Source organism: Aythya ferina (assembly GCF_964211825.1).
Source record: "Aythya ferina genome assembly, chromosome: 7".
NCBI lineage: Eukaryota > Metazoa > Chordata > Aves > Anseriformes > Anatidae > Aythya > Aythya ferina.
In genome coordinates, this window is record NC_140302.1 from 27632523 (window position 1) to 27655106 (window position 22584).

A 22584-nucleotide genomic window follows, 5' to 3' on the forward strand; every position below is an offset into this window, starting at 1 on the left:
GGCTCCTCGCTCCCTGATGCAGTGTTCCTTCAGTCACTAACCTGGCAGGTACCCATGAAATACAGTGTTAGTTCAAGGACATGTACTAATAAAATAAACGTATCACCTGGTCAATATGCTTAACATTTTGTGCCACAGATAAAACCAGAAGGAGCTGGTGAAGCAGCAGCAATGTTTACGGAGTAGTCACACGTTACTGAGCAACGTAGACGGGCAGGATTCATCCCTGGTCAGTCCTCTCTTGCTGTTGTATTTCTCCAGGGAAGTGTGTTTTATTCATCTGCCTGTGGAGTCCAGCTATTAATAGGGTTCTAAAGTGCACCAAATTGGCCATTGGCAGTCCTTTTAAGATACATAAGTGCATATTACTCATTTTGTAGTTTGTGTGTAATTTGAGCCTTTCAAATTTCCCTTGGAAGTCTTAGCTCAGTTACTTACCATCACCTTAAGCAAAGGTCATGAAATTCAGGGTATGTTTGCTGTTGGGCTCCCTGCTGTAAGGTGCCATTGGGCTACAAGTCTGTGTGCATGCAGGACACAAACTGCTGGAGGCTGTCAATGCGTGCTGGGGAAGCATCACTGCAGTTGTTGGTGACAGCCTAGTGTTTTAGACGGGCTGTTTGTCCAGCCCACTTTGTCTGTGCTTTTTTTCTTTGTTGTTTCACAGCTGACAGCCCAGAGGACAGTATGCAGCAGCTTTGTTTTGTACTTTTCATAGGGCAGTTGGAGAGGACTCCAGGCTAATCTAAGATACCTTGAGGGCTTGCTGACAAACCTGCACCCCATGCTAAAAAATATAACTTGGTTCCATCTCATCAGATATTGCTGGTTTGAGAAGGGACCACCAGAAACAGCCTACCTGGCTGTCCTCTGCCTTGCCTGAGCACAGTAGGACTGCCTGGACCCCTGGGCAGTTGGCCCCACTCTGGCTGAGCACTTTCCCAAGTGAAGGATCTGGGTAAGCCTGTGCTGGCAATGCAAAAATCACTCTTCAGAAGAAGACTATGTCTTCAGGAAGAGAAAAACATATTTTATGGGGGACATAAGTGCCCCAGTTACATGTACTTGCATCATGCTGCTCAGATGGTACATGCTACAGCTCTTCTGCCTTCTGGCTGTGCATATTCTGAAGACCCTGATCACCTTGGCATGAATTATTGAGAGGAACTGAACAAATGCTTAAAAACAAGAAAATGTGTCTGTGATCCAAGAAGCTTTTTAAGCATCTCTTTAATTCCTTCTTCATCATATTGCCTGCTGCTTCCTAAACAGTGTGGATGTTCTTGTCCGTGCTTCCATTAGCAATGTACGTGAATTCTTAAGCTGACTATTAACATCCTTCAACTAGGAACAGACTTCCCGTAAGGGGAATTATTACACAATTAATGGCAATTTTGTAACTTTTTCTGAGGCATCCAGTGGTGGCCACTCAGTGCAGACAGGGCTTTGGCTTATAGTGACTATTGGCATGGAAACGTGCAGGAGCATCTTCTTTTGGAGCTGTCTTGGGTAGGTAAGTAATAGTAGAATTAAGTAGAGTGGGTACAGGAACAAAGCCAGAGGTTCCTTCTTTTTCTTATTATTTTTTATATTTTTTTCTTCTTGGAGGAGCTGCAGTTCAGTTTCAGTTGGGATGCTTCATGAGAAGGTAATGAAGAAATCAGAGAGAGCAATGTGAACTGACCTAGGCTGGAGAAAAAGGTATTGGACAAATTATCATTCCTGCTTTCTGGTGAGTGTGTAATATGTCAAAGGCCTGCTTTATGTTTCATAGCAATACTATCATCAATATTGTTGATACCTTTACCACATGTATGCTGTTTGAAATCAATAGAAAGAAAAAGGATTTCCTGTAATAATAGTTATATTACCAGGCTGGAAGACTTATGGATCAACACCAATGAACAAATGAACATTTTGATTCCTGTTATTTGTTCTTTTGATCACATTAGAGTTTAGTGTTAAAATAGGTCATGTGCAGAGTGCTGTGCAAACATACCAGAGCAGACCTTCAGCTAAGTTGTCATGGAGCCATCGTTTTCCCTGGTAAACCAATTTCATGCCTCTCTGGCAGCTCTGTGATCCTTTTTCCTGGGACAGACTTTTCAAATAACTGGAAGGAATGATGTGGTGGGATGTGGGAAGAGGTGACGTGCAACAAATGATGACTCAAAGGCACTTTTTACCATGTCAAGAATAAGTAATAGAAGTCACTTCATGAAGAGATGACATTTCTCCTTGGGTATGGAGAGATGAGAGTTTTGGGGATGCTTGTGGGAAGATGGGATAGTGTCTGATAGTGGTTTTGCTATAGAAAAAGAGCCAGGTTGTGTGTATGGGAATGAAATGGTCAATGAACCCAGAATGATCTAAGATGGCAATCAGTGCTGTTAATATTGAATGCTTTTAACATTGTGAAAAGGAGAGGGAAAGCCAGTGGTTAAAAAAAAAAATTACAACAAACAAATCAAAACAACCAGGGATGCAAAATATTTAAATGCAATTGAGCCCTTCCTATTGCTTCTTCTGTCACATGAGGTATCACAAAGCTCTTCTGTATGGTTGTTAAGAGATTTAGGAAAGGGAGTGACTCAGAAACATGAGATAAAGTGGCAGATCATGAAGTCTTCCTAAATATTTGGGAAATATAGCCATATCTCTATAGCACCTTCCTTTCCCAAAGCTCTTCTGAACTGCAGCTTATCAATGGGGATCACTTTACTCACCGAATACAGTAGGTGGAAGACCACACCTGTTTTATGGAGCACAGCCAACTAAACAACCATTTGGAGCTAGAAGAGTGCAGCTTGTCTTTGATGCTGGTTGGGGGTTGTTGACAGAGAGCATGTAATGAGGGTACAAGCACTCCCCAGGGCTTAGCCATCTCCTGCAAAAGGGCTGTCAGACACCCAGTGACCATGACATTTTGAGGAATTCATTGTCAGTTTTGGCTCTGGTATACAGCTTCTCTGAGTGTGGACTAGGGAAAAATGGCATACTGCTAACATTTTTTTTTTTCCCAGTTTAAATCTGGTCTCAGTCAATTAAGTATGCAAAATCTGCAAGGATCCTGGTAACACTGCAGTGGGCAGTATCCAGACTTGCAAAGGAAGCAATTCATGTACAAAAGAGAAGGGATGAAGTATCAGACAAGAGTTCCTCCTGCCTTACTTTCACTTACATTTCAGTGCATCACATTCTCTTGAGTACAGGTAATGCAGACAATAATGCAGCCTCTATTTCTCTTGGATAGCAGCAAAATAGCTGAAGGGGAATCAAGAGCCTGATCTATAGCAGAAACAAAGAACTGCAAATGCAAATTCAGTTAAATTTAGAGCTACACAGATCTGGATTTGATTTCACTTCTACCATTTCCAAAACAATATTACACGTTCAATGCATGAAATGTGTATTGATTCTGAACAGAAATGTGCGCACACATTTTTAGTATGGTTTTGTTATTCCGTTAAAAAAAATAAGCCAAATTAATGTTTCTGGATGTTTACACGAGCCCCAAGGAAGTGTAAAAGGATGGCTTCAGGATTTCCTTTCAAATAATACAAACCTTTTGGTTTAGTGTGGCATATGGATCAGCGTGAGTTCAACAGAGAGTAGGAATCAATGGATCGCTTTGCCAGGCAGGTCTCTGACAACATGGGAGATGCTCAGCTGAGAGCAAGTGGAAGACCAGGAGAATACTCATCAAACAAAAGTGTAACAGATATAATTTGGTGAGGAGTCTGGCCTCATGGGTTCTTGCATTGGAAGTAACAAAAGTCTGGGACGGTTTTAATCTTCTATTTCAGACTACTGAGGTGCTGTCCCTGCAGCTACTGGCAAATTCCCAATGCACTGAGACATAGGTCATCTTCCCATTATCAAGCTGGTAATAAAGAAATATGCATGGGGGACTTCATGGAAGACAGCCAGTCAGATCTGGTTTGCATTTGTCCAGAGAGAGAATTTCCTTTGCTACGTATTGGCGTCTGCCTAACATGAGCGAGATGATGGAGGAAGGCTGTCTGCAATGAACCAGACTCACTCTGGGCAGATAAAATAGAAAGGCAACAGAAGGGACTTTAGTGCAATCTGGAAAAGAAAGAAATAAATAAAAAGGGGATTAAAGTGATAATTTTTAGTTGACAGCCTTTGTTTGTAAACTACAGCCATCTAATGGGGAAACTGAATTTCCTGGATAGCATATATATGCTGCCCTGGAGTCACTTGATTAAATAATGGATGTGAAATGAAAGTACAAGTGCATGTAGGATGAGAAAGTACATGGTCTGTCTCTGGCACCCCACCCCACCCCCTTCTTTTTTTTTGTCTTGAATTAAACCAGTCCCACCAACACAATTCTGAGGGGAGCGGGCTGGTACATAATGCTGCTTCACATCTGCTGGTGGGGGGGAGGACAGACTTCTTGGAGGGCTTAAGTTGAGCCAGGGGAGTTTTAGGTTAGATGTTAGGAAGAACTTCTTCACTGAAAGGGTTGTGAGGCACTGGAACAGGCTGCCCAGGGAAGTGGTGGAGTCACCATCCCTGGAAGTCTTTAAAAGACATTTAGATGTAGAGCTTAGGGATATGGGGGGTTGTTAGCGTTAGAGGGCTGTTAGCGTTAGGTTGGAGGTTGGACTCGATGACCTTGAGGTCTCTTCCAACCTAGAAAATTCTGTGATTCTGTGTGTGATTCTGTGATTCCTCAGCTTCAGTTACGCGTACTAAAATAGCCTGGGGGCCACTGGTCTAAATGATTGGTGCTGTGCCACAGAGAGGTCCTGGAGAAGTGCAGGAGAAGGACTGAAAGCTGATGATCATCCTTTTAGGGATGTAAATAAGTGGTCATCCTCTTCTAAAGTAAGATGTTAGAGACATAAGAGTGATCAGAGGAAGCAGTAGAAGTGAGCAGAGGAAGTAGGAGAGTACTGCAGATGGGAGTCTGTAGTACATCATAGACATTGAGGGACACAAGCCATAAGTAAGAAAGAGAACTAGGGTCTTTTCTGGACAAAGTGTTTACTGTGAAGACATGGCCTTCACAACACCAATAATCTGGATCATGACTTAGTTTATATAATGGTAAGCAAAAAAGTTTTCCAGGTGGTCTGTTGCATCTGGAAGTGTTCGTGTGAAAGGTTATTGTCAATGCCGATTGGTGGAAACGGGGCTGCCTTTCTGTTGGATACAGTGAGAAAGGAGATCTTCAAAGGGGCAACGCTTTCTGAATGTGAGTCAGATTTATTCCTTTCCTAGTAAGTCAGCATGGATCAGGGATGGGGCAGAATAAAGCCCCCAAGGAGCACAGCATTGTCTCCTGGGTTATAGATAGCCAAAAGAGAGAGAGCCATTCTGGTCAAGAGTTACATTAACTCTTCATCTTTCCAGGTTTCATCTCATGGAGTTTGTACGAGGGCTGCACTGACTTCCCAAGCAGTCTGCGTGAAGGAACTCAAGGAGACAAGGAAGTTATTTCCTGTCCTGAGGAAGAAAATGCCCTCTCTGAGTCATTCAGCTCCGGGTAGCCCAAGAGGCAGCAAATAAAGTGCTCTGTGCTCACTGAGTAGATGTGGAGCCCTATAAATAATACAATAAGGTAGGTGTGGGCAAATGGGGAGACCTCAATGTCTTCCTGAAATCTGTGTCAGAAACCACATCGGCATGAAAAGCAAATGGGGCAGAGCTGCCCTCTCACTTGCCTCCCCATTTCTACAGTCTGTGATGACCTCTCCTAGCTAGAGTGCTCTGTGTTGTGGAAGAAGCACAGATTTTTTTTTGGCATTTGAGATATGCCATAAGCCATATTGAAAGAAAAGGGTAACAAGGGCTTAACACAGAACGAGCTTCTGCGCAGCAGCAAACTTCATCAGTCATGTTCTGTGCTTTCATTTTGTAATCAGACCTTCAAAGTCAGCTTTGGTTTACTTGACATAATTATTATAATAGCGCTAATTTTGGGTACAGCTTGTTAAAGTAGGAGGCTCGGATATTTGGCATTCAGGTCAATATTCCATACATAGATATTCCCTGTCTCAGCACAGTGCTGCTTAGTGTCATGCTCGGGAATAGGCTAATGTTATATTTTCAACAGGGCAAGCTTATTTAGATCTACTCACCACCAAACACACTTTGTTTTGAAGAGCCATATTTAAATTCATAGGAAGCAGAGAAGACTGCTCATGTGAAGGGTTGCCTCACAGCAATATGCAGTTAAAATCAAATTAACCCTTTGGGAGATCTAACTTGTTTATGATTTCTTTGCCTCCAGCTCAGTGGAGCGTGAAAAAGATCCACTCCCTCCCTGAAACCCAACCCAAGTACTTATGTGCAGACTAACTCAGAGAAAAGCAGCACATAAAAGTCTAACAGCTGAAATGTATGGTTTTATCTCTGTGCCCACATTAATAATCCAGTCCTTTCCAAGAAAGGACTGTTTGTGACAGTTAAGTTTATAGAGCCATGGGGATTTATAACAGATCCATAAATGTCTTCCTTAAGTAACTGTTAAAATGTTAATTAGTTAGGAAATAATTTGGCTTTTCAAATTATAATAATTTGGCCTCAGCCACTAGGCTTATGTAATGTTTTGGTGCCTTGATAGATAAAATAAGTGTTATATAAAATTGCCATCATCATCATCAATAAGCTTACAGAGGAAGAGCTCCTTCTCTCTAAAATATTTTCCATTTTTGCCACAAAAGACATTTCTTTTTCTGCATAAATATTTGAGTGGAAGATTTTTCATTATTTTCGAAGAGACACTGCTGCCGTTGCCTTTTTACACAGAGGAAAATCAGACAAGGAAGAGGTTAAATGATTTATTTTTGTTTCTGTCAGGGTGGTGATGAAAGATGTGCATGCTGGCAGATGTGACCTCGGACACTGATGTTCTGGGCACCCCGGAGTTGCCTGGCTGCAGAGGAGTAGGACCAAGCATGAGAGAACAGGCTGTGTTTTACACAACTTTGGACTGCCTTGGGTCACAGGCTCCCACATGCCTGCAATCTGCTGGGTATGCTAAAATATGCTTCAGTGCCCGGCATGTCTCAGCTCACAGGGTAAGGTAACTTCTTAGTGCCTTGGTTTCTTCTGTATTAGTTAGGATCCCTCTCCAGAAAAATGCTATGAAATTGAATTCACTTACAGTGGGAGGAGACAAGAAGTTGTAGAAGTGCAGTTACCTGTGCACATCCCACCGAAATATGCCTACAAGATACACTAAGGGAGTACATCTGAGCCTAGAGACAATCAAAAGTCATGTTGTTATTATGGGTATTATTACTATTATCATCATAATCTAATAACAATTTATTTTGCTTAGGAATTTTGTGGCTGAATAATTCAATGACTTTCTGGACTGTTTGTGTTCCCATGCAGGTGTGTCCATCATATCAGGGTGTGTGTAAAAGATTGCTGCTTGATAGTCTGTGTGTGTGAAGAGATCAGAAGCTTGGAGACTGGTAGGAAAGCAAAAAGAAGTCAAGGTAAACAGCTGCTTTTTGAAGGGTCTTTATTGAAAACTTACTGAAGGCAATACAAATCTTTCTATTGTGTAAGGTGAGGATTTTATCAAGGAGCAGATAGTCATCATTACACTTGAATTCAAAACATGGCAGTACTTTAGAGTTTTCAGCTCCTATTTGCTGAACATATAATGAGATGATAACTGATTATCTAAAGTGACATGAATAATTCTTCTGAGATGCATGGGACTGAAAAATTTGCCACTGGCTCCTACTGATACGGATAGGGATACAGGGCTCCATGTTTTGCCTCATCTCTATATTAGTCTAATACACTCTTATGTACTTTAAATGGAGCAAGAAGAGTGAAGTTTAGGATACTGAGGCATGCCACTAGTGCATGATTGGGGGGGGGGGGGAGCCTGACATATCGTCATTCCAAGTCTGCCTTCGTTTAATAGCATTTTCAATATGTAACAAAGGTGATTCTGTATTTTTATTTTTTATAGATCTAATTTTATTAGTGTGAGGGGGAGCTTTATGATGCAGTTGTATTTTATTACCATTTATATAGCAATAGTGTGGTAAGATTTCAGAGCTATTAACTATGATTGCCCAAACTCGGTGAGCTATGGGTAGAAACTGATGAAAGGAACTGACACAGCCAGAGTTGTACCTTTTTCTTCAGTCCCTTTGTCCCTTCCAAATATAAGGATAAAACAAAACAAAAAATAAAAAAATCACATCCAGGGTGCTTTGATATAGGTTAAATTCACTTAGATGTCTGTCAGATTGTAGCAGTTTATGCATCTCCACTGCAATGGGAAACTTTCATTTGATTTCCAAGGAGCTTGAGTTTGGTTTCCTATTAAATTAAGTTGTTAGAGTGTTAGCGCCTCTGAAAACTGTTACTGAACTCTTCCATCCTCCTCCATTCAATTTCATGCTTCTAATTTCTATGCTTCTAATGAAAGGGATGTTTACTACCAGACATCTAACTTGAACTGATCTGGCAAGTTGCTGAGAAATGTAGTTGCAAAACATTTGATATGAATGAAGTTTTCTCCATCAAAAGGTCTTATGTCAAAAGTGAAGACAGCTCTCTGCTTTTGCTCTTCTTAAGTACTGGATGTTAGACATTAATAATTGAACTGGAAATACAATTACAGGATTATTAATCAGATGCATTTTTTTCAACTTGGAAAAAAAAAAAAAAAAAGAAGGCCAAGTGAAACATGAAAGTCCACTGGGAAAAACTGCCAATTAAAACAATTAAAAGAGGATGTGGAATTCTTAATTCTTACACTTGTCTAAAAAGATGATTGACTAGGCTTAACTCTCCTGGGAGTGGGTGTACTGGCCAGTTTTTTATTTGCCTCTTAAGATCAAATGTTTCTATTTCTTTTATGAGGCACAATTAATTTCCTTTGCAGCAAACTTTACTTATTATGATATGGGTAGCTGATCAAGTTTAAAATGTTTGATCAGGTTAAGCAATGCCTGTCATTTACCATTCCCACTCATGGAGAGAAGCACTTATTTCTTCCACTCTCATAACATTCTGCAGACAGACTTTCTGACAGCTGAAGTGTAGCCAGTAAATTTCTTTTCCATTAGTTGCAAATTGTACAATAATATACTAAGGTAATTACACCATAAATCTTCTTGCCATGAAGTTAGGCTCTGTGGTACACACTCATAAAATTGTGCAGTAGCAAATAAAATCCTTGCATCTGTATATATTAGTCTTGCAGTAACTTTTTTGAGGGTGGTCTAAAATACTGCCAAGGGGAAACTGGGAGGAACCTGGAGGAATTCAATGGTTCTTGTTTTTCATAAGAGAGGAGCTATAATAATTAAGGACTTCAAAAATCAGAGTTACCTTGTAGCCATACATGGGGCAGAGCACAGATTACTGTCAGCAGTATCTTTAGATATGCAGTGTGAACTGGAATATAATATTCTCTGGATCATCCAGGGTATGAGGAGTCTTAGCTGAAGATCTGCGTCTAATACAAACTATGTTGAAGCACTTAAGGAGCCTACCCAATCCAGATAGAATAACTCTGGGCTGAATCTAATCATTTCCTGTCTCTAAAACGCTTTAAAGATGAGGAAAATGCAAGCAAGAATATTTGCACTAAAAGAAACATCCACCAGTACATCTGTTCTTGCTTCCTTCTTAGGTCCCTAGAAAACAGCAAACAGGTACTGTAACTAAAATGTCTTTCAGCACCTGAGAGCATTTGAGACAGTCTTCCTTCAACCTGTGGTAGGTATTTGCACCCACGTAGCCTCAGACCTTTCTCTGGATTAGGAGCATGTGCTTAAAACTTCGGTACTGACCCAAGGCAATGGAAATTACATGTGCACTTTGCACAGCATCTCTTCTGCCCTTCCGCTTCTCCAGGTGAGCTACCAGATCCCTAGGAAGCCAAATTTTGCTGAAGATCAGCTCTGGGTCTATCAGTTGCCCAGCTGGGTACCCTGAGCTAAGAACTTCAGGTTGGATTTACTAGAGCCCATGTCAGGTTTAATTTGCTTCACTGTGTGTGTCTTAGTGATGAGAATGTGTGAGCTTTGCTAGCTCCTGTCCCTCCCCAGAGGAAAGCCATTCACTCCTGCATAAGGGACAATATTTACAGAGGTCAGGTTATTTACAGGACCATTCTTATTCTTTTTTTTTTTTCTTTCTTTTCTTTTTTTTTTTTTTTTTTTTCTTTTTGGGAGGCGGGGGAGGGATTGGTGGCACAAGTGGACAGGTGGATTCATGGTAGTGATAACACTGCTGGAGGAAACAGTGCAGAGGCAGGATGCAGGGCAGGAAAAGCTTTGGTTAAAAAGGCCTGCATTGCAGCTTCCCCTTCTGCCTCACACTGAGGACATGGGCCTCTGCCAGGGATCAGGCAAGACCACAAGTATCCTTCAGTGTAGGATCATTTTAGGTGAACAGACTTTGTTATTCTGTGAATAATTACCCTCACACAGGCTGCATCTTCGACTGGGTCTGGAGTGACTGAGTAGTGTGAAATGGGCATTTGACTTGTATTCATCTGGGAACTGGGCATGTAGGAGCACTGGAGAGAGATTTTTCCTGCACATCAATGCCCAGGAAGTACATTTGATTATATTCACTATATTTGGTGTGATTTGCTGCACTCGGATATTCAGCTGCAATTAGGTGGTTAGAGACTCATCATTTATCTTTGGCTCTGTGCTGTCTATCATTCTGTTCCCCCATAAGTCTTTGCTTATGGCATCATTCTGAACATTTTGATTAGGAAATATTCCTGACTTGGAGCTGTTGTTGTTGGTAGGATTTTTGTGTGCATCTCCTGTCAGTATCTAAATCTCTTCTATTCAAGGCTCTTTAGAGCACTTGTCTCTCAAATGATGATTACGTCTCCTGTCTGATTCAGAGATCTCTCAGAAGCCTTCTCTGACATTAGACCCCAAGAAATTTTTTTGTTCCCTGATATCTGAACATGTTCCTTGGTGAATGTCCTAATTTTCTTTTTCTTCCACTAGGGTTTCTTAGGATGTTCAGATTCTCCTAAATTATCTCCTCCTGCTTTCCTCCTTCCTAAAAAGGCTCACATTCTTGGTGCCCTTATTATGTTGAAAATGCTTTGAATTTGATTCTGCACTCACTGCTCTTCCTGCTTTCCAGTTCACTCTTTCATAAACAATTAAATAAGAGAAAAGCAGGGAACATTTAATTGTGTTTGTGGTGGGGAAAGGACTTGTTAGGTAAGACACTGTGGGAATGGCAGTGGGGAACCTCTGCTCTTGAGGGAGCTCTTTTACAGGTCAGGTCATTTAAATGCAGCTCTCAATTCTCTGTGCTTTTAACTGATGAGAGAGGCCAGTAAGTGGATGGACTTCTCCTGGCCCACATCCTTCTCTCTGGAAGATTTAATCTTGTTTAGCCTTGATCTGATAGGAACGTATGGCTCATTGGTGATATCTCCTGCCAGGTAAGGAAACCCGAACAGACCACAGGTAAAGCTGATCTATATCCACATAGAGCTCAGTCACCCTGTAGATTGATCACCCTGTGCAGGTTTATGGCGACATTTTACATATGTCTATCACTCTGTTTCATTCTGTATCGCAGCTGCCATTCCCTATGAAATCCCCAGGATGTTTTCATTTAATGATGAAGTTGAGTACTAGTAAGAATAGATTCACCCAGGATAGGAACTCTAACCTAAGCCTTATACTTGTACCATGCTGAAGAACACCATGAAAGACATTGGGGAAGTGATGGACAGAATCCAAGCAGTTCATGTCCATACACAAATCACAAACAAATCTCAGTTTTAAGAAGCTTTTTATTCGCATCTTATTCTTCTTCACTTGTGGAGTCAGCATGTATTTTGCCTGGTAATAGAACTCACCCAATCACTGGAGATACTAATGTCACTATGAATCTTCCAAGATTAAAGACTCTAAGACTCTCCTTTAAAAAAAAATAATAGCAAAAAAGAAAATTCAGCCACGCTTTAAGCTATGCTGATGAAGTTGTGATGTGGATGGAGCTATGGAGAGATTTGATTTGACAGTCATAGTGCTTTTGAAATCTATGGATCTACTTCAGTTATACCCTCCTGCTGATGAAAAATGAATGAAGCTGTAAAGCTGGGCATTTTGTGGAATTTAGCATAAAAGAGCATTAGCTCCTCTTTCCCTGGGGTATCCCTTTATGCATCTCTTAATCTTCCTACAAATTCAGACTTTTTTGTTTCACTGTTTAGGCAAGTGTGGGTGCTATATTAAGTCTGTGACACAGATATAATAGTGGAGGGAAACTGAGCTGGATTTTAAATGTTTTCCTTCTATTTCTTTGATGAGATATTTTTTTCAGATTGGTTCTGTCTGTCCCTTAGATGTTAAAGATGCAAATTGTTTATTTTAATAGCTCCAATCACCTGCACAAAATTCCCCATGTCTCTTAACCAACAAGCCAAATCCCATGGACTTCTACTGCAAAAGAAATAAAGCAAAGCCAAACCAAACCAAAACTTGTTAAACAAGTAAATGCATATGAACTTCCTCTGATAAACATTTGCAGTTACTTTTGGAATAGCCAGTTAATTACAAATGCTATAAGTGTACCACTGAAATTAAATAGTAGGAAGTGAACAACATGAAGCTAGCTATTAATCTCTGTGTATCCAAAGCTGTTGAGAGTAAAAAAAAAAAAAAAAAAAAAAAAAGTTTTGGGAAAGAAAAAATATGCCTTTGTTTTTGTTCCAGAGATGGATCAGGGCCTCCTTACTGTCTGAAGTCTCTGCTCTGCTTTACTTTCACCATCTGGTTCCAGAGAAGCCAAACCAAATCATTTACTGCATATCTTGCCTTGCCGTAATTTACATTTGGCATCAGGATGCAGCTGTACTGACTCTTCCCAAGTAAGTCAAGGTCATTTTCATCAGTCCATGTTTAAATAATCCTTGTGTTTTCACTTTCTCTTAGTACACATCCTACTAGACCATTAAACTATCGTCATGTTGGGTTTCTATGAAATTTGTCATTTTTCCTGAGGCTGGTGAAATGAATGATGATGACATCCTTCTTAACAAAAACATCTATCATTTAAAATCCCACATGTCCCCTGAGCCTTCAGAACTGTTAAAAGTCAATATAAGGCCTTTATCTTGACATCAGTCCGTGAAGACTGAAAGTAGTGTTTATGTGGAATCCAAAGGGACCCACCAGGTATGTGTTATTGGGGTTAAAATCGGAACTGTCAGAAGTCCAGTTCCACTAGTGACCAGACTTTACGGTAATCCACATCAATTCTGTGCAATTAGGGGAGATCAAATAAAAGTTTTTCTGTTTTCCTCTAGGAAAAAAATGCTTAGTGGGCAAGGAATCTGGGAAGTTTTGCTTAATGAAATTGAGTTTTCTCTGTCTTAGAATTCTTGTCTATTTCTTACAATTGATGAAGTATTAAATACAAGATTCAATTTGTTTTCTATTTCTGTGATGGAATTCACCTAATTGAATAAGTAATAAACAAGTTTAAATCAGCCAATTCTTAACAAAAAAAAAAAAAAAAAAAGGAAAAAGAAAAAAAAAAGACTCAGATGCCTGCAGCAGGTATAAGATAAACCAATGGTGGTGCAAACATTATATTTTGTAATATCCAGACACTAACCAAATCTAGGAGAAGTATGGGAGAAGACAGACTGGGAAAGGTTGAACTTGCTGTTATAGGCAGAGGTTTTTCAAACAACCCCAAACATTTTCCAGACTCATCAGAAGTTATCAGAAAGTTATTCCATTTTGTGTGTGTGTTGTTTTACCCTTTTGAAGTCATACTCTATGTTTCCTGATTGTTCCTACAGGAATAATGCAGGGCCCTTTCAGTGAGAGTTGACACTTTGGCAAGGATTCAGAGGATTGAAGATCATTCACTAATAAACTCTAATAATAAACAGCATTAAGAATTAGAATAAACACATTTAGCCTGTAGTATGCCTTGATCCAAAGGATATACTTACCCATCCTTCATGTCAGTCAGGGTGTCAGGTCATTTCACAGGTGGTAAGGCTGTGACAAGCGTTAAGTACCACTCAGGAAGCACTAAGTTGCTGTTTTTCTACAACAGACTTCCTTAGTCTTAGATCTTAGTAACAGAAAGGAATCCTAGGAAATCATAGGGCAGTCCAAATAAGAAAAAGAAAAAAAAATATATCTCTGCAGGAGACTTGCAGAAAACTATCACAACTAGCACTGGGAATTCATGGTAATGTAAATATCAATTTGCATGATTAAATTTAAAAACTCACAGCTGTTTGGTTCAGTATAGCTTATACAGTTACATTGTGTGTTTGTGTTCGTGTGTGTGTGTGTGTGTGTCTTCTGAGTATATTAGCCAATTTCAGCTAAATCAGATGAAGGGGCCCAGGATTGTAGGACTTGGGATAATTCAATTCCCATGAGGTTTTTGGAACACAACAACTACAGATTGTGCCAAAGTGAAAACTAAGCACTCTGAGAAATTGTATTTGTTCCTTGGTTGTGCATCACTTACAGGATATTCTCAAAAGAAATGAGGAGACCACAGGAAATGCTTTTAAGCTGATATGCCGGAGGCTTAGAGCTGTGTTAGCTTTCTGATATGGGCAAAAGTCGCTTTAGAGTGCTTTGATGGTGTAGCAATGCTACTTATAAGGTGATTTAATCCAAACTTTTCTGTATTGTCTACATTCTTCCTGGTAAAATATCACAACCATGGAGATATCACAAAAAAAAAAAATCATAAAACAGGAGAGCGGTCTCCACTGGAGACATGTACGTAACATTAGAAACTAAGTCCAGGTAGAGGAAAAACCACTACAAAACACTGAAATGAAGTGGAGCACAGCCTTAGCATGGTGAGTCATATCCTCGGTCCTTAAACTGTGGACAGGGAGGTGGGTTGGTCAGTGAGCAGCTACAGCCTTTCCGCAATTGTTCTTATTTATATAATCTGTCCATGTAGGAGCTCAGTCGTAGTTGAAGATCCTTTGAATCTGTACTGTGCAAAACTGAAAAAAACACCTGATTCCACCTCATGAAGGTAAGTACATTCTGCTGTTCATTTATTTAATTATTTTATTTTCATTGCACATGTCGCTGTTTCTTCATCCTTTAGTCTACTGCCCCCAGGGAGAAAAAGGAAAATATTTAATATCTCATCTTAGGCAAGAGAGAATAATTCAGAGATATTCTCACCTCAGTACAAGCCATTAGAGTTGGTTCTTTCTAGGTAAATAGTATCAGATCCTTCAGGGTATGGGGAAAAACACAGAGAGATTTCAACTGTTGATTGAAAATTGAGCTAAGAACTCCTTTTCCAGCATGGGTGGATTTCAAAGGAGCCAAGGGCTTAAAGACAAACCAGAGTGAAGCCTGGGGAGCTCATCTGGTCTCCCTGAGGGTAAGAAGCAGAAATAAGGGAAGTGCTGGGGTCGAGCTTTCTGGTGACTCTCCCAGAGGCTGCAAAACTCTGTTCTCCAGAAATGGGCGAGCAAGCCAGGTGCTGAAATTGCAGCAAACCTGCAATAGTGGCTGCATGCTGAAGTTTTCTCATAGTGAATGATGCCTTTTACTTTAGGAAGGCTGTAGAGTGGAACTGAGAGTTGGCTTGACCCTCTACTACAACTGCAGACTAAGGCTAGAGACATAAAGGGACTAGACAGCAGAAGGACATGAGGTAGCAAAATTTCCTCGTTTCTCCTACTTCGTGACAAAAGAACTCCTGACTGAGAAAAACTTTGTCGTGCTGGGAAGGGCCTGATTTGTTCTTTCAGACCTTTCTCATAATTAGCTCAGTTATCTGCCAGAACCTGGAAAGCTGCTGCTGAAAATGTTATATTCCTTATGTTCTTCATTACAAGAAACCACAAGTGATGGCAAATCCAACTATTGGCCAGCCTTTTATCATTATGCAGCATTATGAAAATATTTTCTCCATTTGGATAGCCCAATGGTGCCATTGATTGCATTGTTCTCTAGCAGTTGGTGCCAGACTTATGATCCTTTAAGCCACATGAAGATTATCTTGGTTTCCTTTCATCTGCGTAATTTGTTTTTTGCCACTCACTGCAAGAACACATTTGGGACTACCTGTCTTTCTACCTTTGAGTATTGACTTTTTTTTTTTTTTTTTTTTTTTTTGTGAAGCTTATGATGTGTTCAAACTGATTTAAATCATAACTGTTGTGCCTGATAGGACAAGGGTAGGAGCGATGCTGTCCCTATTTGCCTGATGGGTAGGTGGCCACATTGCGAGTGCTGTAGTGTGTTGCAGAGAGGTCCAAATAACTAATCACATCTATTCCCTGATTGAGTGCATTGTATTTAATACTATGTATGAACAGGAATTGTCAAGACATATGGCAAGTTAAAAAATGTTAATAACAGACAGCCAGTGAGATAGACAACCCGAGAGGGGATCAGGTCTGACCTAATTTAAAGAGGCAAGCTGTTGAATATTTTAGACCCTGTTCTGGTTTTGCAAAACAAACAAAAAAAAACCCACCTTTGCATAAGTATGAGAAGGCTTTACTTTGCAACCTTTGTGCAGCTTTTCTGTGTGCATTGGGGTATGGACTTCATGCACAATGGGCATTTAAATATTCAGCCACTGTGCTGAGCCATCTGGATCTCACAGTGGCTTGCAGTAGCCAGCCAACAAGAGAAGATCATTGAGTCATGAATGGAGAGGAAAAAGGAGCTAATGAACATCTAAGGTTTTTAGAACTCTTAATACTCAGTGTATTTTCACATCCAGTACATGGGAAAATTATAGAGATGTGCTTTCGGAGGTATTCTCACATCATGATGATATTGTCCTAAGGTGGTGGCCACATCAGGCCCCACAGTGAGGTATTTCCTCCATTTCCTTGGAGTTGGAAAGTCTGCAGGCTCCTGGTGATGCGTGTTCATTGGTCTAGCAGCAGAGTTGCCTGCAACAATGCTGGGGTCAATAGTGGCTCAGCAGGGACATAAGCACATCATTTCCCTGGAGCCATTTGCTTGGAGCAGGTAGTGGGGAGAGAAGTGGGCTTTCTGCTGTTCGCTGCTGCTCTACTGTGCAGGCTGCCTCAGAGGACCACACTTCCCCAGCATAGCATTTATCCAGTATTAAGAACCTAGGAGACTTGGTGTGATACATCTTGCATTTTCTGGCAGAATATTATGAGTAAAAATAATTAAACTGTATTTGGTGGCACACCGATGTAACAATGCGATGGCAGATCTACGGCAATACGATGACTCATTTAGTTTGAAACTTTGAGTCTTCATACAGCGTTATGTGTAAGAAACCAGCAATGGCTGGAATCATCTTGTAATGGTAACACAAGTGTTTCCTTAGGGCCTTCCTGTGTCTACTGGACTTGATCTCTTTTGGGGTTGTCTATGTCTTTAGGGCTTTGGAAAACTTCTGGCAACTTTCTTTTCTGTGGTGGTTAAGCAGATGCATTTATTGCCAGAGGGCAATAAAATTAAAGAAGTCAATAGCAAATAAAAGCAGTCGCTTATCTTCTTTGGCATCTACAAAGAGACTAAAACTGAAATGGACTTTGTGCAGACATAAAATGCAGTTTGTGTGATAAAACTCCTTGTTGTTCCCAAATCAACCTATCATCTCTTCCTAGATGGAATAGAAAGAATCTAGATTACGCTTGATTATGTGGTATAATTATACCAGATTACAACTGGGTAACCCAGTTTAGAAGATGGTTAAACACTCAAGCACTTAAAAAAAAAATATCCAAGGATTTAAAACCTGTGTTTACAGTTAGGTATGCTGCAAATTTGTTAGGATTTGGGAGTTCCCTTTTTCTAGCTGCTGGGTGCTGAAAACTTCTGAATATCTGGCAATGGCAAATAGTGAATAAGACAATTTTCTTGAACTGGTGCCTGAAACTGCTAAGTCTGTGAGCACTCCCAGGAAACACATCCAAGGATTTATTTGAGAATCAGCACATCATGAGACCCTCTGGGAACCTTCCTTCAGTCCTTCATAGATTGTGAGGCTCCAGCCAACTGGATATAAGTCATTAAAGCTCCTTATTCTATCCATTAGTACATTCATTAATATTTCTCAGTAACTTGGGACACAACATTTCCCATGCCAAGCTTAGGAAAGTTTTCTCTTCTGCCTAATTTTGACCTAGAGACAGTTATAATGACCAAAAGCTCACCACTGAGTGGAGGAAAAACTTTTCATGAGATCTGTTTGCAGAATCTGTCATCATGTGCAAAATGGTAGAGGGCTTTCATTTTAGAGATTGAAGTCTTCCACAGAGTTGTTGACTGCAAGGGTATTTAACTTGTCATTGGGCATAGTATTCCTGTCTGAAGCTCATTGATTTATTAGCAGTAAAGCAATGAATTTTTCACAATAGGCCTCAAAAAGGAAAACAAAGAAACGCAAAGAAAGACTCCTTCTGGGACCTAAGGAACTGGATAAACATGGTGTTAAATTGTCCATGTACTCCAGAGATGGGTACCAATAGAAGACAGCCAACTTAAGCACAAATAATTGCTTTTGGGTAGAAAAACACAATCCAAGTTTTCTTCCATATGTTTGTACACACACAGTCATAGATATATTCTTATATAAATATAGATTATATATGCATGTATATATATATTAAAATATAAAATATATATGTATATACAACCATATATTTTAATAGTAACATCTGGGACATCAGCAGGAATCTGCAGACTTGCATTTGCAGGGGAACCTGAGGGGAAAAACCCTAGCTATTTGATTCCACCAAGAAAAACCACTTCAGTGCTAAACCCAGCAGGTCATCTAAAATGGTGACATTATTGCTGTTCTTAAAGCAAACAATAAGCAGTGGCTTCTCATCACTTACCATGCTGTAATTTAGCCTTGAGGTCAGAGGTTAAGCATTTTCTTTTTGCTCTTGGACATATGTGAGAAAATGCATTAAGTGGATTTTTATTTTGTTTTATTTTTTTTAATAAAAACCTTTCATTCCTAAGAGGAGTTTATGGAAGAAGCAAACTAGGGGCAGCAGCAAGAGACTCAGAGCCCTGCAGGGTGTACACTGTGCTGCCAAACTCAATATTGCCTTTCTGTACACAAAACAAGGAACCCTCAGGCTCCAAAAACAAGTACAAGAACTCACTTTCTGAAGGATTCTGCTTTAGCTTTCCATCTGGGATATAGTGTTTTGATTCTTGCATCAGTAGCACTACTGGAATTTGACATTCTCTTCTATCAAATTGGGTATTTGTGGCATTTCTCCACTGATCAGAGGTTAACTTCTTGTCCTCTAGTTCTCTTGTATTGACTCTCATTGAAAGCTCAGTAGGACTCTTGTTGAAATCTGTCTAGACTGTGCAGGACTGCAGCAGTGGTGTAGTATTGCTGATGTCAAACCATCTAATTCAAGAAGACAGAGCAGCATGGCCAGAGGGGCTGAAGTAAGGATGGGATGGACAGTGGCCCATGGAAACAGTTGGGGAATGGAGCGTGTGCATTGAATCCCATACATTCTGAGCTTTGTTGTTCAGAGGACTCTTTTGGGACACCATGGGGCCCAGCTGCTGAAGGTGTGGGTTTGTGGGAGGATTGCTAAGCCTCTGGCACCTTGCCCAGCACGGGCTGCTCTTGAGGTTGTTTGGTACCTCCAGCTGAGCAACTGATGCTGCTGGCATTTAGATTGCAGCTAGATTTCCTCCTATGCACAGCAGCATTGATAACGATGAGCAGAAGCTCCTCTTCTTGCCATTTACCTGCCTGCTGCATCCTCCCACAGTCTTCAGCCCTGGGAAGTGGGCTCTTACCAGGTGGATTTGATCCGAGCATGGTGCAAATGGTGTCTGTCAGAGAGGCCTGTGAAGTGCTGCCAAGCCAGGACAGGGACTCTCTTGTCCTTCCATGCTGAATTCCCTCATGCATTCAACGTGGCTCCTGGTACAAAGAAAACTCAGAGGACTAAAACACACGTCTCTTCTGCCTGTGTCTCCTTCCTTCTCACAGTCCTTCTCCAACATTGTATGTACCTTTCTTCCTCTGCCTCAGCTCAGAACTCCTTGTTCTTCCAGGGCTTCTGCATAGCTGAGGACTTCAAAGAGTCTGCTTAATTTGTGTTTGCACTTCTAAGTACTGAATGAAGGTGTGAGGCAGAGGCAGGTTCTTTCGGAGTATTTGTGTATAAACATGAAAGTTACAACCTTTCTGCTCCTTGCTCCTTTCATCTTTTCAGGCTCAGAGATAAAAATGCAGTTGCGTTTTTGAACTTTACAGAAAGTTTTATTAAAAGAATGACTCAGACTCAGAAGTTCTTCTGCTGAGTTCCTTTTCTCTTTTTCCATTCCTTTCCTTTTTTTTTTTTTCCTTCTTTTTCTTTATTTTTCTTTATATATATATTTTTTTCTTCTGCTTCCATTGTTGCTTTCTCCTATTTACTGCTTTACAGTCCAACACTAGTTTCAGGTTATTTTGGTGGACATCGTGTTGCACTGTTGTTTTGCAGCACATCAGGGATATATAGTTGGGGGCCTCCTTCATTAAAGACCCCAAATCTGTATAATGCATAGCTTGTGCCACCTTTGATATGGGTGAAAATGTGTGAAAAATTGAGGTTTTTAACATCATGTTGCCAGCTTGCCTCCAGACTGCCATGGGGAGAAGTAGTAAGGATGTCTCTCCATTGACAAAAAGAGAAAGCATAGATGATTAACTTCAAGACATAATTTTCAGATTTTTTTCCCATATTTCTTGGAGTAGTCAAGTTCAAGAAATCTTTCAACAGGAAGGTGGAAATTGGAGCAGGAGTGAATATGATGTATCTGTATATGAAGAGAGGTGACTTTGAATGTTCTCACATTATCCAGAAACACAGAAATAACTTCTCTCTCAGGTTCCCAACACATTCCCAGCTTCTCTTTGTAATTCTTCAAGTAGCTCAGTCTATCTACACCAGGTTTCATTTCTTATATTGATATCAACTGTAAAGTAACATTGACAGGTAAAACAGAAACAACAATTTCAAATGTCAGTACTTATACGTCTAGATTACAGTGCCTGATAACTCTAACAAAGATGTTAATGCTAAAACTAGAGCTAGGATCAAGGATTCCTGAGTTCTTGTGGGCTTTACCCACTAAATCACTGATGTAGAGCAATGGTAGATGTGCAGGCCAGTGACATGTAATACTTATTTTGCTGAACCTTCCATTCATCTCAATTTTCTTTTAATCTGCCAACCAGAATTTAAGCATAGAGCATCCCAGTTGCAAATGTCTGTCTGCTCTTTGGGAAAAGAGGTAACTAACAGACATCAGGATATCCATGAGCCAATTACTCTAGTGACTGCTAGAATGAACCCTATATGCAGATGTACATGTATTCTCTAGGAAGCTTACATTATTTGCTTGACTTGAGTTTGGTGTCAGCTGGATTCTGATAATTTAACTAATAATGACTTGTACTGGTGCAGCTATTTGTCTTCCAGTACTCATTCTTTATAATGTAGTGACAAAAATATGCTTCTTCAAAGATTATACAGCACTTAGGTCCTTCAAGTATACTTTTATTTATTTATTTGTACAGTTTGATGCTGAGAGCCCTAGCTATAATGTAAAGTTTCTGTGTTTGAAACAAAGCTTGCTGAACTCCATTACAATGATTTCATTGGTTGACTTCAAGCATTTTGTTTGTATGTGGAGAAAAGACCAAAACAAACAAACAAAAAAACCAACTAATAGTCTGCAAAGTGAATAGCTCTTTTTTGTTATTGCCAACATGACGTTCACCCTCAGCCATCTCTAGTTTCCTGAGACTTAGATACTGTCCACGCTTGATTAGACTGAGCCAAGGATGTAGGGTATCAGGTGGAATTTGCAGCACTTTCATTTTAATTAATGTTTTAATGAGGATTTTCATTCTTCAGGTTTTACCCACTGCCTTGGCACAAAAGTGCAATGCAAGCTTTCTTTTGAAGTCCACTAGGATTTCCTTAAATTTATGATCAGATAGTTGCAAGCAATGAAATTATCATCTCCCATGTGAGAGGAGACAGCATCCTGCACAGACCATTTCCAGCAAAGGTTGTTTAAGACAAACCTTTTTATTTTGCAGTGCAAGATGCTGGAAGCACAGTAGCTTTGAATTTCTTCAGTTCAGCTAAAGGTAGGTAAGTTCTTTAAATATGTATTAGTATCATCATAAATTCAACATACATTAATATAAAAAATGCTTGTTAGTTACTTGAGACCTCTGACCCTACCTTTGCTAACCAGTGATACAGAACCCTGAGAAATCGGAGTTTGTTGGTGAAAGTAATGCTCTTCAGATGTTTCTTCCCATTCATTTTTCTGAATTCCTCATGTTGCACTTTTCTGAAAACCTTCTCTGTGGTCTCTGGGGTTTGAGGCAGACAGGATCTGTAAACCTGTAAACCAGTGTGATGCTCAGCTGAGATACTCCCATCCCTCACGAAGTCCACCTCTTCCCTGACCTCAGTCAGCATATGGACAGCAGCCACCCACACGTGGCACATTAGAGGATTAAGACCTTAATGACATTTTTTAAATGCTACTGTTAAGAGGGGACTTCCATCCTGCAGAACACTTAAAAAAT

The 22584-nt window shown here is 40.2% G+C and overlaps 1 long non-coding RNA gene across 1 annotated transcript in view; it reads left to right on the forward strand.

The window, feature by feature from the left end:
* LOC311439652 overlaps positions 1–22584 on the forward strand; it is a 44367-nt gene that overhangs the window by 16912 nt on the left and 4871 nt on the right. The window contains exons 5-13 of the long non-coding RNA XR_014694881.1: positions 139–229; positions 1420–1513; positions 1609–1701; positions 5386–5593; positions 7375–7481; positions 12720–12874; positions 13814–14845; positions 14953–15030; positions 22084–22134. This is a non-coding gene — a long non-coding RNA (uncharacterized lncRNA). The remainder of the gene's footprint in view (positions 1–138; positions 230–1419; positions 1514–1608; positions 1702–5385; positions 5594–7374; positions 7482–12719; positions 12875–13813; positions 14846–14952; positions 15031–22083; positions 22135–22584) is intronic.